Raw genomic sequence first — 12,189 nt, 5'->3', positions numbered from 1 at the left:
AAGGCAGACTTTTTGTACACTTTCTCTCTTTAAGTGAAATGTCTCAACAACTATTGATTGTATTATGAATCTGAAATACACACATGAATTTTTCCCTCGGGATGATTGGTAAGAATATTGGTGATACCTTAATTTTTTTTATCTAATATTATCGTCAGGCCAACATATACATTTTTCAAATACTTGGCTTTATGAAGAAATACCTTAAAAAAGAATAATAATAATAATTCCTCTGAGCCTCAGCTGTACTTTGTGTTTAGGGCTATTACACACATGGTAGCATGCTAACATGCTAACTAAGATGGTGAACATGGTATTCGTGCTAAAATCAGCATGTTAACATTGTCATTGTAGTATGTTGACATTCGCATTTAGCTTAAAGCACCGCTGTGTTGAAGTAGCTAGCTAGCTAGCGTGTAGATTCTTAGTCTTATTTAATAAGTGTTTGTTTGGAAAGGAGATTTTTTTCACTGCTCTTAAAATACCATTTGAAACTGACCAATTTAAATTTCTGTTTAATGAATTTAGCTTGGCAATGCTGCCATGATAGCAATCTAAACATGTTTGAACGGGAAGCTAGGACAAACAGGAATCTGTGTTGTTTGGTTTAGGAGGCAAAATTGAAGTCAGATGACATTTCCTCAGAGACTAGACAAAACTGGAAAAAGATTTAATTTGATTACTCTGCCTCACAGACATGTGGCATCTTTTCATTCATGCATCCAATTGACTTTTAGGAAAAAACTAGAGGGATTTCCTTCATAATACTTGAGCACATACATAAGACATAGACATATGTTCAACATCTTCCTCTTATATTGCTTATGTATACATTAGGTTACCATATTAAGCCTACTTAAGTATTTAACCCAGGTATGAGAAACATTCATTTAAGATCACTTAACTACAGACATGTGGTCTAATTAATACTTCAAGACTCGGTCTGTTTTATGCCCAACTAACATGCCCTCGGTCCTTGCCCCCCAGCCCTCAGCCATTGCCTCTTGCCTGTGTTCAGCTGGCACACAGTTATCCCCCCCCCAACCCTGTGCTCTGGATCGAGGCCTCCAACTCAGTTGCTAAGGCCAAGGGATAAAGGTGCAGCTGTCTAGGCACTGCAAGGCTATCGTGATGCTAAAGCCTGGTGCTTACTTCTGCTGCAAATACAGCCATGTGGAAAGGTCAAGCCAGGCAGACCCCATCATCACTAGCGGACTGTTAATCATTAATGCCACAGCAACCAATTGGACTGGAATTTCTCTGGGTCATCCAAGATCCAATATGATCCTCTGGAAGAACTTCACTGCACTGCAAACTGTCAAACAGGTCGAAATGGATCCCAGCAACTGACTTTAAAGAACGTGCAGCGTCATAATAAAGGTCTCAAATGGGCAATTAGAACTGATGAAGAGGGACAGAATCATTTTGGGGTCCCACTGTGGGAATAGGGTATACTTGCAGCTTAGCAAGTGTACAGCAGGAGTTTGTCTGACGACCACACCCTCGATTTGAGACTACATTACCTGCAAAAAAGGAGTACTTTGACATTCTGGGAAATACTCTTATTCCTTTCATGCTGAGCGTTAGGTGAGAAGATAGTTACCACCCTTACAGTGTATAATTACGTCCATTCAGTATATGGCTACAGCTAGCAGCCGTTTAGTTTAATATAGCACAAATACTGGAAACAAGGAAAGAGCAGGCCTGGTTGTGTCCAATGGTAACAAAATCCACCTACCAGCATCTGTAAAACCCAAAGATTAACGCACCATATCTTTTGTTTAATCTGTTAAAAAAGGTTTTGAGTGGGTTATGTGCCACACAATTTTTCGATCAAGAGAGCCTTTATGCTTCCAGACAAGGAATAATTCCACACATAAGACCCTGTGAAAACATTAACATATAGTTTTAACACTTAAAATATACTGTTTGTGCTAAGCTAACAAGCTGCTGGCTGTAGCTTTATATTTAATGCACATGTATTTTCATCTAACTCTTGGTGTGAAGTGAATAAGCATATTTACCAAAAGGTCATATTGCTTTAACAAGCAGCAATATTCACATAAAACAAATACTGTATATCCACATTAGTAGAGTTAGAAGTACCACCTCTGTATACCAAGGTTTTTTCTTTTTCTTTGCTATCTTAAATTTTGGAATAAAGTTATCTTGTCTTAGTTAAGTATGTGCATGTTAAGTTCCAGATTGAACATGTAGCTATAGCAGTGAAAATGGCTTTATTTTTCTGCTGACAGTCTTGGTCAACAAACTATTTAATTAAATAAGGAAGTACTGGCCTGTGTTGCTTGTGAATGTCCTGAGATAAGGGTGAGTGCAGGGCTGCAAAAGTACCAGTTGCCAACCATTAGAATTACTCACAGTAAAAGTTAAATTTGTAAGTAACACTAAAACTTAGCCTCACATTGTCTCAAATTGCTGCTTCAGCTTGCTCCAATAATCGTCAAAATCACATAATGAAACTCAAATGATGACAGCATGACTGTAATAATTAATTATATAAAGAGTATGGTCCAGACCTGCTTTATTCTAAAATATGAAAAGTACCCTGAGATAACATCCGTTATGATTTGGCATTATAATTGAATTTATTATAGCCTGTGGTCACAAATTTGAACTTTGAGAACCAGTAAAAAGGTTTTTTGGCCATTGCAATTACTTTTACTTTAAATTCTTCTAATATAGGTAGGATGTTTCCCAGCTTGTCTGTCCGAATGCATGCTGGGATATGACTCTTTAAAGAATTAAGGAATAAAAACAGGCATGCATCGATCTATGGATGTATGGAAGGATGAATGTATTGTGAATTAATGAGCAGGAGCTTCTTAAAGCAACTATCCTCTGTTAGACAATCAGCTGTCTTCCTATTAAAAGTATCTTCAGACAAGTAAACACAACAATCATCTTTTCCATAGTTTCTTCTTCATTATTTGTTTTTCTTTAATTTATTCGAAGATAATCAGATTGGAGTTTCAAATCACCCTGTTGCACACACAGTAGGATCTACTGCCACTCAATGGAATATAATATTCATATGTTTTCATTAGTGTATATTCAACTGAAAAATGAGTATATCTACAGACGTGTTGAACTGCCATGTTTCTACAGTAGCCCAGAATAGACACATCAAACACTGACTCTGGATAGGCCCATTTGTGTTTTAAAAAGTATTACATCTTTCCACAACTGTCTCCTGTGCACATTTCTGTGATCAGTGTGATCGTTTTGTCCCCTGACATTGAATTTATGGCAATGATTAAAAGCCTCCTGTACTCATTTTCACTCTCTCTTCACTCGGTGCCATAGCAGTGGTGTGGGTCTATATATATGACACAGCAAATCTTCAGTCATTTAGCCTGGTGTTGTATTCCCAGACTGCTAAATCCCTGCAAAGATTGGTGGGATGTTTCAGCCCTAGCAGTCACCAGATATTTTTATTCAGATGCTGAAGTTTATCTTTTCTCTTTTTCTCTTTGTTCCTTTTTCCTTTTACATATTCAATTATACAAACAGAATTACTATTATGAACTGGAATCATCTGGATGTTAATGTGTAGTGTTTAAAAGCACAAAGTCGACACAGGTTTTTAAGGAGATCTGTAATTAACATGCAGCCTTAAGTAGAGCAGAAAGGATCCTCATAACAGCATTAGTATTTTAATCTGTTAATGCTATTATGATGCTATTAAAGCTCTTATGAACTGAGTGGGAGTGCATCGATATTTTGGGTTTTTGTTCCTTTAATAAAGGTTAATGAACATTTTCATTTCAATTGTATAATGACATGACATGTCATCAGCTCTATTAAATTAGGTTAAGTGAGAAGTCCCAGTCTTAATAACTTTGTTGGTTCTTTCGTGTTCCTTTTCTCAAAGACAGTGCTGCAGTCTCATCTGATCTCACTTATTTAGTACAAACACTGGGCCCCTCTGTCTCTGACTGTTTATCTCACTAATTCTGTCAAAGCAGGGACAGCTGTCATGGTGGCACTCTGGCAGCTTGTACCAAGCCCCATGTCCCAGAATACGCATCCAAAAGATCTGCGGGCTGGTGGAAGATCGAAGCTGGTGGGCTGGTGGCAGCTGGAGTCCCCACTCTGTAATGCTGGGGGGCTTTTAGTTATTTGGTCATTCTGACAGAAAAGGCCTTAAAGAGTTGGTGAAAGAGATGTTTTACTTTTGCTGTGTCAAAACAAGGAATCGGGTTTAGCTCTAAAGCACTAGATGTTTTAATTAAAAATGAGTTTGAATCATTTTGTTTAGCTCGGTTTAAAGATCGATAGTCACTAATTATGCCATTCATATATTTTCTTTTTCAAAGCTAAGCGATTGCATCATTGTTGAAACTGTCATCATTATGTGCATCATTAAGCGACCATGTCATATGTAGGAAAAGCAAAGGTGTCTGTGTAAAATGAAGGATGGCTGAATTCCATATAGCTGACTCAGTTTCAGACGTTTTGACATAAACAGAAGGAAAGCCACAAGTATAAATGATTAATTAAAGGGAAAATTAACAACATTTTATGTGAATGTCAAATCAGTGTTCCTCAGTGCGTGCTATATTGACCGAGAAAGTTGAGTTCTCCTGCTCGCAGAGCCGTGCCGGTAGTGCCTACATGTGACTTACCAGGATGCATTGTGTGCAAGCTTCTGACCCTCACTGAGGAAACTAAATTAGCTGCTGGGTGCTAATTGGATTTGTCAGCCAAATTAATTTGGACCATTTATTTTTCCCAGAAAAGTTATATCGTTATATCTTCAAGCTCCAAGGTGAGTTAGCCTGTAGTTCTTCCTTGAGTCAAATTCCAGTGCTGGGGTCAAGATCAAGGTCATATTATTGGGGCAAAACATTTAAAAGTGTGGGCTCACTTTGCTAAATTTAGTGAAAATGCCACTAAATGCAATAACTTGGGGAGCAATTTAACTTATTTCTGCAAAACAACTTATGGTAGACATGTTTCCTGATGGTAAATGTATATTTGTGTCCTCTGTCCTCTTTCACACTTTAGGATGGTTTGGAGAAAGACAGCTCCTGAGCTCCAACAGAAAAACACATATAGATGTACAGTATTTCATCATACACATCCTCTACATTTTATGTGATTCACGTTTCACTTGATCTGGAGGCCACAGAATAGCAAACATAGCACGGGAGCCGCTGGCTCATCACGTACATCATCACTTCCAATCACGTGGACTTAAAGACGGGCGCCTTTCTGCCAAAATAAACATCTAGTTTCATCAGCGTTGTAACTGTAGCTCCACTCAGCTGCAGGGCTCTCAGCAGTCACTCAGTGGGATGATTTTGTGTGGCTGGTGAGAATATGAGGGGTGTGGATCTAAAATGGAAGACATCCTGATTATGGCAGTGGCAGATAAAGTGTTGACAAGTGTTACTCAGCTTCGATTAATAAGTCATGCTCTCTTTGGGCTTAAGAGAGGAGGGGTATGAATAACTAACCATTCCGATACTTTTACACTTTAACAGCAGCTGTTAATGTACAGCAGTAATGTTATTTAACCTCTCAGTCACAGACCATGTCTAATAATTTTTCTATTAAATGAAATTCAGACATAAAATCTAATAAAGCCCACTGTAAGCCTAAATATTCATCTCAGCTCTTTCCAATTATCCCTGAGTCAGTTGTGTTAAAACAAGCTTAACGTAAAACGTGGATCTTCAACAGATAAGCACGTGATTTGTATCTGCTTTCTAATCTAATTGAGTTGTTAGGATCTGAATGTCATTGTGTTGAATGAGGGTGGGGAGTTGGGTGCGTGTCAAATGTTCACCGGTGGGTTTGTTATTTTAACATTGTGACATTATCGTAATGAGCCAGTAAAGGTTGGTATGTGTGATGTGCACAACTGATGATGGAGACAAAGTTTAGATATCCTGCCAGGGCTGCTCTGCCCCCTTGTGATAGAAAACTCAACACTTCAAGAGCCAAATATCTGTGCAAGAAACTTTGTCTTTAATTTATAGGACTTTTCTTACGTTTCACTTTAGAAATAAAAGTTTTGTTTTGCCCTCAGCCTTCCATTTCAACTTCACATCTCAAAATCTCAGTTGAGAATAAAAAAAGAACAGGTTTGCATTTTACTGCTCCCCTTTACGGTGTAGGAATAAAGTTTAGACATGTGGAGGCGCTATGGAACAAGGAACAACTGAATGAATCTGCATCAGTGTACCTCTCCCTACTGAACTGTTAAATGGATGAATAATGGGAGACATTAGGGAAATGAGAGATTAGGGCTATGAGAGCTGTATGTTATGAGCTGGATCCAGACTCATTTTGGTGTGTAGTAGGTGAGGAGTCATATATCAGGATATGATTCAGTGAATTAATCAAGTTTTTCCTGCTGACACAAGATGCCTCCTTCACTGTAAAGTCCAAACTTTTTGTGATGTAATAAATCATGCTCATAGGAATCCTTATGATAGATAGATAAACTATCATAATAAAAACTGACTTATAAAAGAGGAAAATATACAAAAAATGACAAAAAACATCAATTCACACAGTCAAAAGCTGTATTGTCTAAATTATTCTGTTTCTCACTAATGTGTTAATGTTTGTGTTTTTTATTTATCACAGACTTAATTTTTCATTTTGCATTATAAAATAAATTTTATCATTTTATGATTCAGTGCATTTTTCCTCCAAACATTGATCTTATCGGAATATGTCTTTTTAATTCCCAAATAGGATTGACTCATTTTTACCAAGTTCTAAATAAATATAACCTGTTCACATGTTGTCAATGAGTCACTGTCACTAGCTACAAGCTCCACGTTTACTCATCCAACACTCATCTTTTCAGGAAACATGTAGCGCCAATCAATCCTACCATAATATACTACAATGTATTTCAGCTCAAATGTCACTGACAACAAATACGAAAACAAGCAACCAAGATCCCACTCTGGCTAAATAGAATTTCTCTCTGATAATAATAAGTTCAAAAGTCTTATTGAAACCTTCTGTACACATTTTATCTGGACATCTTGACATCTAGTTTCTTTTTTTAGATATGACATCAGTGTACAAGTATAGCAAAAATGACTTTTTGTATTGATTTATTGTATTTGTGTTATATAACAATACTGCTTCATGGATATTACTCTGTATGGTGTAAAATAATAGATTATAGAGTGCGTTAATTTTGTATTCTAGTTTTACTTCCCCTTATGTGTACTATCTATTTCATTTGTATTTCATGCACTTCTTCAATTTTCCTGTGTGGGAACAATAAAGTTGATCTTATCTTAATTGAATATATTATAACGTTGGTGGAAGAATCTCGTTAAGACCGAGCTGTCTTGTGTGGGCTAATATTTATGTCAGGTGTTACACAATTTGGGAAATAACATAATGTGAGTTTTAAAGGTCATTCTTGAGCCACACTGAGGCCCATTTAGTACGTAAATGAATATATTTTACAGTGTAAGTTAAATATAATCCAATGATGTTGGGTTTTTTTTGCATGTGTTTGTTGTGTAGAATGACAACATTTCTGCCACTTTATGTGAATGGCAGACACTCTTCAGTAGATAAATAGTCTGTAAATAAATGATTTTTATTAAGCACTGCTAAATGAATCATTGAATACATGAATGGAAGCATATGTTGACTCAAAGAGAGGCGGGTTGACCTTTCTGAGTTCACAAACAATCACTTGTATTTAAAACAAAAATAAGTCAGAAAAGGATAAACATGGAACAAAAAAGCAAACTTCCAGTTGTCATCAGTGAGGGGCGGTAAAGTCCCCCGGACTCGGTCCCTGTTCCTCTGGCGTTGTCCTGTACTAGTCCCGGCATTGGTGACGTCACCAACGGGACCGGCGATCAAGCTGAGCGAGGACAGAAAGGATCACACCGGAAACTGAGTGATGTTCCTCCAAAATTAAAGTTTCTTTTCGCTCCAATAACTGTTGAATGGAACAAGTACCAGGGAAAGTAAATTACACAGTACAGAGAAAATACACAGATAATAACATCAATTAAGTAATAAATGAGAAAGTTAAGTGATACATGAATAAAAAAAATAGGGTTAGTAAATACATTGAGCAACATTATTGGCAGTAATTACAGCTTTAGTGCAAGATTTATTGGTCTTTAAATACTGTTAACATTCTTCATGCAAAACAAAAAAAGGCATTTGACCACCATTGCCAGCTGCAACACTGAAATACTGTTTATACTTGAATGCGTCTGTAATAATAATCCAATAATATAATTTATAATGATACAACTCTAAAAGGGCCATTCTTGCTGACTCAATAACATCTTTTAGATCAAACCTTAAACCTTTAATTAGGCTAATGTTAGCCCAAACGTCTTATTTTACTATGTTTTGTGTGTTTAATTTTTTTATTTTGTTGTTTGCTGTTTTTTGTGGTATGGATTTGTTTTGATTTACTTTTTCCTTTGCAAAACACTTTGTGACATTGTTTTCAAAGGTGTTATGTAAGTAAAGTTAAATATTATTATTATTATTCTTCTGCCTGCATAATTAGTGCTTTTTTTTAGTTAGTAAAAAAAAAAAAGGTTTTAATTTGTAAGTTTTCACATAACATAACTTTTGTTGCATAAGAATCACAATCAAGTGTAGAAAAATATAAATGAATAAAAAGATTTTAAAAATAGAGACAATAATAAAAGGAGCTACTATATACAAACATAAAGAGTGAGAGAATATGTACAAAATGTCTGGATACTTAAATAAAGGAGTAAAGAGCTGAACAGAAATGTGCATATAGTGGGACATATAATGAAGAAGTGTATTAATGTAATTCATATACACAGAGTGGGTTTAAGAGTCAGTTATATACCTTCATACAGGTAATTTACTTTACAGACATTAGGTATTTGTGAATACTGCTTCCACCACTATGCCGACTTCTGGTGACACAGTGTTTTTTTTTTTTTATTACAGCTGTTGAAGCAGTCAGTGTAAAAACACAACAGAAATCTTTTCCCAAATGCTCTTTTATTTTGAAATATGAGAACGGAAGCCGGCTGTTCACCGGGACCGGGCTTGATGCGAGTGATCGATGTGGAGGCAGTCCGCCAGCCTGCGACAGAAAAACAAGCGAGGATAGGACGAGCAGTACATGGTCAGCCCATGTTTTAAAAAAAGAAAGAATAATTGTGAAACCGGAGGATATATGAGGATTTAATGGTTATTTCTGTGGCTTTTACGTGCGGTTAGTCACTTATTGTTTGGGTGCGGGGGGTCTTTATTGTGGAGAGTGTCGCTGTTGCCCATTCTCACTGGAGTGAACACTAAGGTAAGCCTCCTGGAACCGCAGATGAACTGTGTAAGTTGGTGCACTTGGACGGGCTACTTTATCCGCCCGAGCGCTGCTGGAAAATGTCTCTTTTTTTGTTGAATGTATTCACGAAAGGTTTCCTCTCAAACTGTCCTAAAAGTTGGTGTAAAAAAAACGAAGCCCTCTCCTCTCACTTTGTGGATTTGTCGCTGGGTCTTTGTCCACTCAGATGTGCTTTAACTAGACATGGTGCTAGGACCTCGGTGTGCCTTTTGCGTTTGTTCTTGTTGCCATTAAATATCTCGCTGTGTGTGGGGCTCAATGTTTCACTCTTACAACTTAAAGCAGGTAGTTTAAATGTGTCCCCTCACCCGGTTTCTGTAACATTTACACGGGGCCACTTCATAAAGGCCTGTAAGCGAAAGGGCTACTACAGCGATACACAAGCAGGTCTGTTCCTCCCAAGACATCTGTATTGTTTGACTTATTTTCTACATTGCTCTCCTTTTTATGTTCTTATTTTAATAAACACATCTGGTCATGTGTCCATTAGCAGAGGGCCTGTTAGACTTTGTGTTTGAAGACGCAGTCGCTTACACAATGAACCACATTGCCAAAACACCACAGATTGGCGACTGGTGCCACATGCCGAGCTTGTCAATGTTTCTAGTGGCTCTTCGTGGTAACTACAGCACATATCCTCCCCATCACTGCTGGAGTAGTTGCACATGGAAGTGTCCGATAAATGTTCTATTTAATTGGTTCAACATGGCGGGAAGAAAGGTCGTGTTTTGTGTGTGTGTGTGTGTGTGTGTTGTTAGTGTAATGACTCAGGTTGCTTTAAGGTGCAGGTACACTCTCATGGCACACCTTTTCTGCAGACACGCCTTCTGTTAAGGGAACCATGGTAACCGGAGTGTAGGACAAGGTTCGCTCAGCAATGGCAGGTATGTGGAGGGCAGGTGCAATAATACACTGCTGGGCCTGTAGTGCAGAAACTTCCTCTTATTACGTCATTAGTGAAGAACTTTAAATGCTCATTTCATTTTCAGCATTGTTGAAACCAGACTAAAGCTAGAAGGTTTTTTTTTTAGGTGTGTCCATGATGCGATTTGGCTTTCGATGCAGTTTGCGATTTAAAACTTTTTTTTTTTTTTCCAGCTTTGACGACTTTACCATTGTTGGACTCAAATCTTGTTAACAGATCAACAGCGCTCTGGAAACTGTCATTTACAATTTAAACATCTGCTGTAATACATAATTGATACTGAAAGGCTGCGTGTTGATGTCACAGAAGGTAAATAAAAAGGTCCCTGTTCATGCAGTGTTACTCATGTATCCTATGGATAAATATCAGCAGCTGAAACCGTGAGATAACCGTAGAGATGGCGGACAGCGACGGTCCATCAAAGAACCGCGATACTTCTCTGACTCACGTTCAGAGATAGCGCTGCTGCTGCAGGTTACCGGGAACCTACACTACGTCCTGTTTGAAGCACAAGTCGGTGGAGAAAAAAAATATTGGGAGAATCGTCTTCCTGCTTTTGATTTCGATAATCGAAATTAAAAGATCATTTAGAATCACAATCGTGAGTTACTGTGCACTGAATGAGAAGGAACGCAGAGCGAGAGGTTTTTATTAGACAGCCCCTGATATCAGTTGTGGAAAGTAACTACATTACATTTACTTAATTACTGTACATTATTTGAGTATTTATACTCCACTGTATTTCCTTGATAAACCCTGATTAGTCGGCAGAACATAAATCTGAAACAGTGCAAAAACAGTAATCTCGTTCCAGCTGACAGTAAACATGTATTGTATGTGAATATATGGGTTGGACCAAATAAGCTTTAAGACAACAGGCTATAACTGGGCTGGGTAATTTTTGACATTTCATACACCAAACAATTGACCTATTAATCAGAAGTGCATAAGTAGATTAATCAATAATGAAAATAATGACTAGCTGCAGCCCTTCCCTCTTCTGTATTTATTTTCCTTCACAATAAGGTTTGGCCTTATGTAAGGTATTTATCAAGAGGTCGAGGCTCGGCACACATTGCCCTTCAAGTCTCCTGAAAGTGGAGCTCCATTCATCCATTTACTACTGCTTGTAAATATAAAAATATAAATACATGTGAAAGCATGAATCACTCTCTTGTTCTTGAAATAAAACACACAAGAGAAGATGATTAACAGTTGACAGTTAACAGTTGAATTGTACAAAAACACTCAACCTATAGTTGTTGTATGTCTGTTAGGCTGCGTCTGCTCCTGGAAGCTTTTTGAAAATTGCCCTCAGTTAATTGATGATAAGTCGTTTAATTGTTATCTAAAAGTAAAAGTAAAAGTAAGGCAATTCCAGCAGTTCAGTAGAGCTGAAACGATTTATATTATCAACTCACAGCAGAAAATAATAGGCAGCTATTTTAATTAATCTTAAAATAATTTATTTATTTTTTCTCTTTAATCGCTTTGTGAATTGAACATTTTGTGGTTTTGGACTGTTAATTAAGACATTTTAAAACATCTCACCTTTGGGTTTAGGAACTTGTGATTTTTTTACACTATTTTTCTGACTTTTACTGAGAAAATAACTTTAACGATTAATTAATAGTAAAGTAATCTTAAATTAAATTTTTATTTAAGTTAATGTGTGTTTGGCAAACAGCTTACAAAGGTGTCAGAGAATGAACTGAAGGCTTGTGGGTTGAACCTTCCCCCGCTCTCCAGATGAGTTGGTTTAGACTCAACCATAGAGTCATTGAGATTTCCTCCCCCGGCCTCAGAGATTAAAATTAACCTACAGGAAGTCGATGTTAAACCAGCGATAAACTGTTATGGTATTTTTTTTTTATGACATAATGGAAAATAGTCAAACAACACATTT

General features: G+C 37.1%; 1 protein-coding gene across 2 annotated transcripts in view; it reads left to right on the top strand.

The window, feature by feature from the left end:
* The first annotated feature begins 9,068 nt into the window (after nucleotides 1–9,068).
* LOC127366118 (cytoplasmic protein NCK2) overlaps nucleotides 9,069–12,189 on the top strand; it is a 35,566-nt gene continuing 32,445 nt past the window's right edge. The window contains exon 1 of one of the 2 annotated variants that reach the window (XM_051404870.1): nucleotides 9,069–9,343. The gene's annotated coding sequence lies outside the window, so the exon portion shown is untranslated. The remainder of the gene's footprint in view (nucleotides 9,344–12,189) is intronic. The other variant, XM_051404869.1, reaches the window with a different exon arrangement.

This window comes from Dicentrarchus labrax, unplaced genomic scaffold, assembly GCF_905237075.1.
Source record: "Dicentrarchus labrax unplaced genomic scaffold, dlabrax2021, whole genome shotgun sequence".
Lineage (NCBI taxonomy): Eukaryota > Metazoa > Chordata > Actinopteri > Moronidae > Dicentrarchus > Dicentrarchus labrax.
Note: the sequence above shows the minus strand (reverse complement) of the source record. Positions and strands in the feature narration are given on the sequence as shown.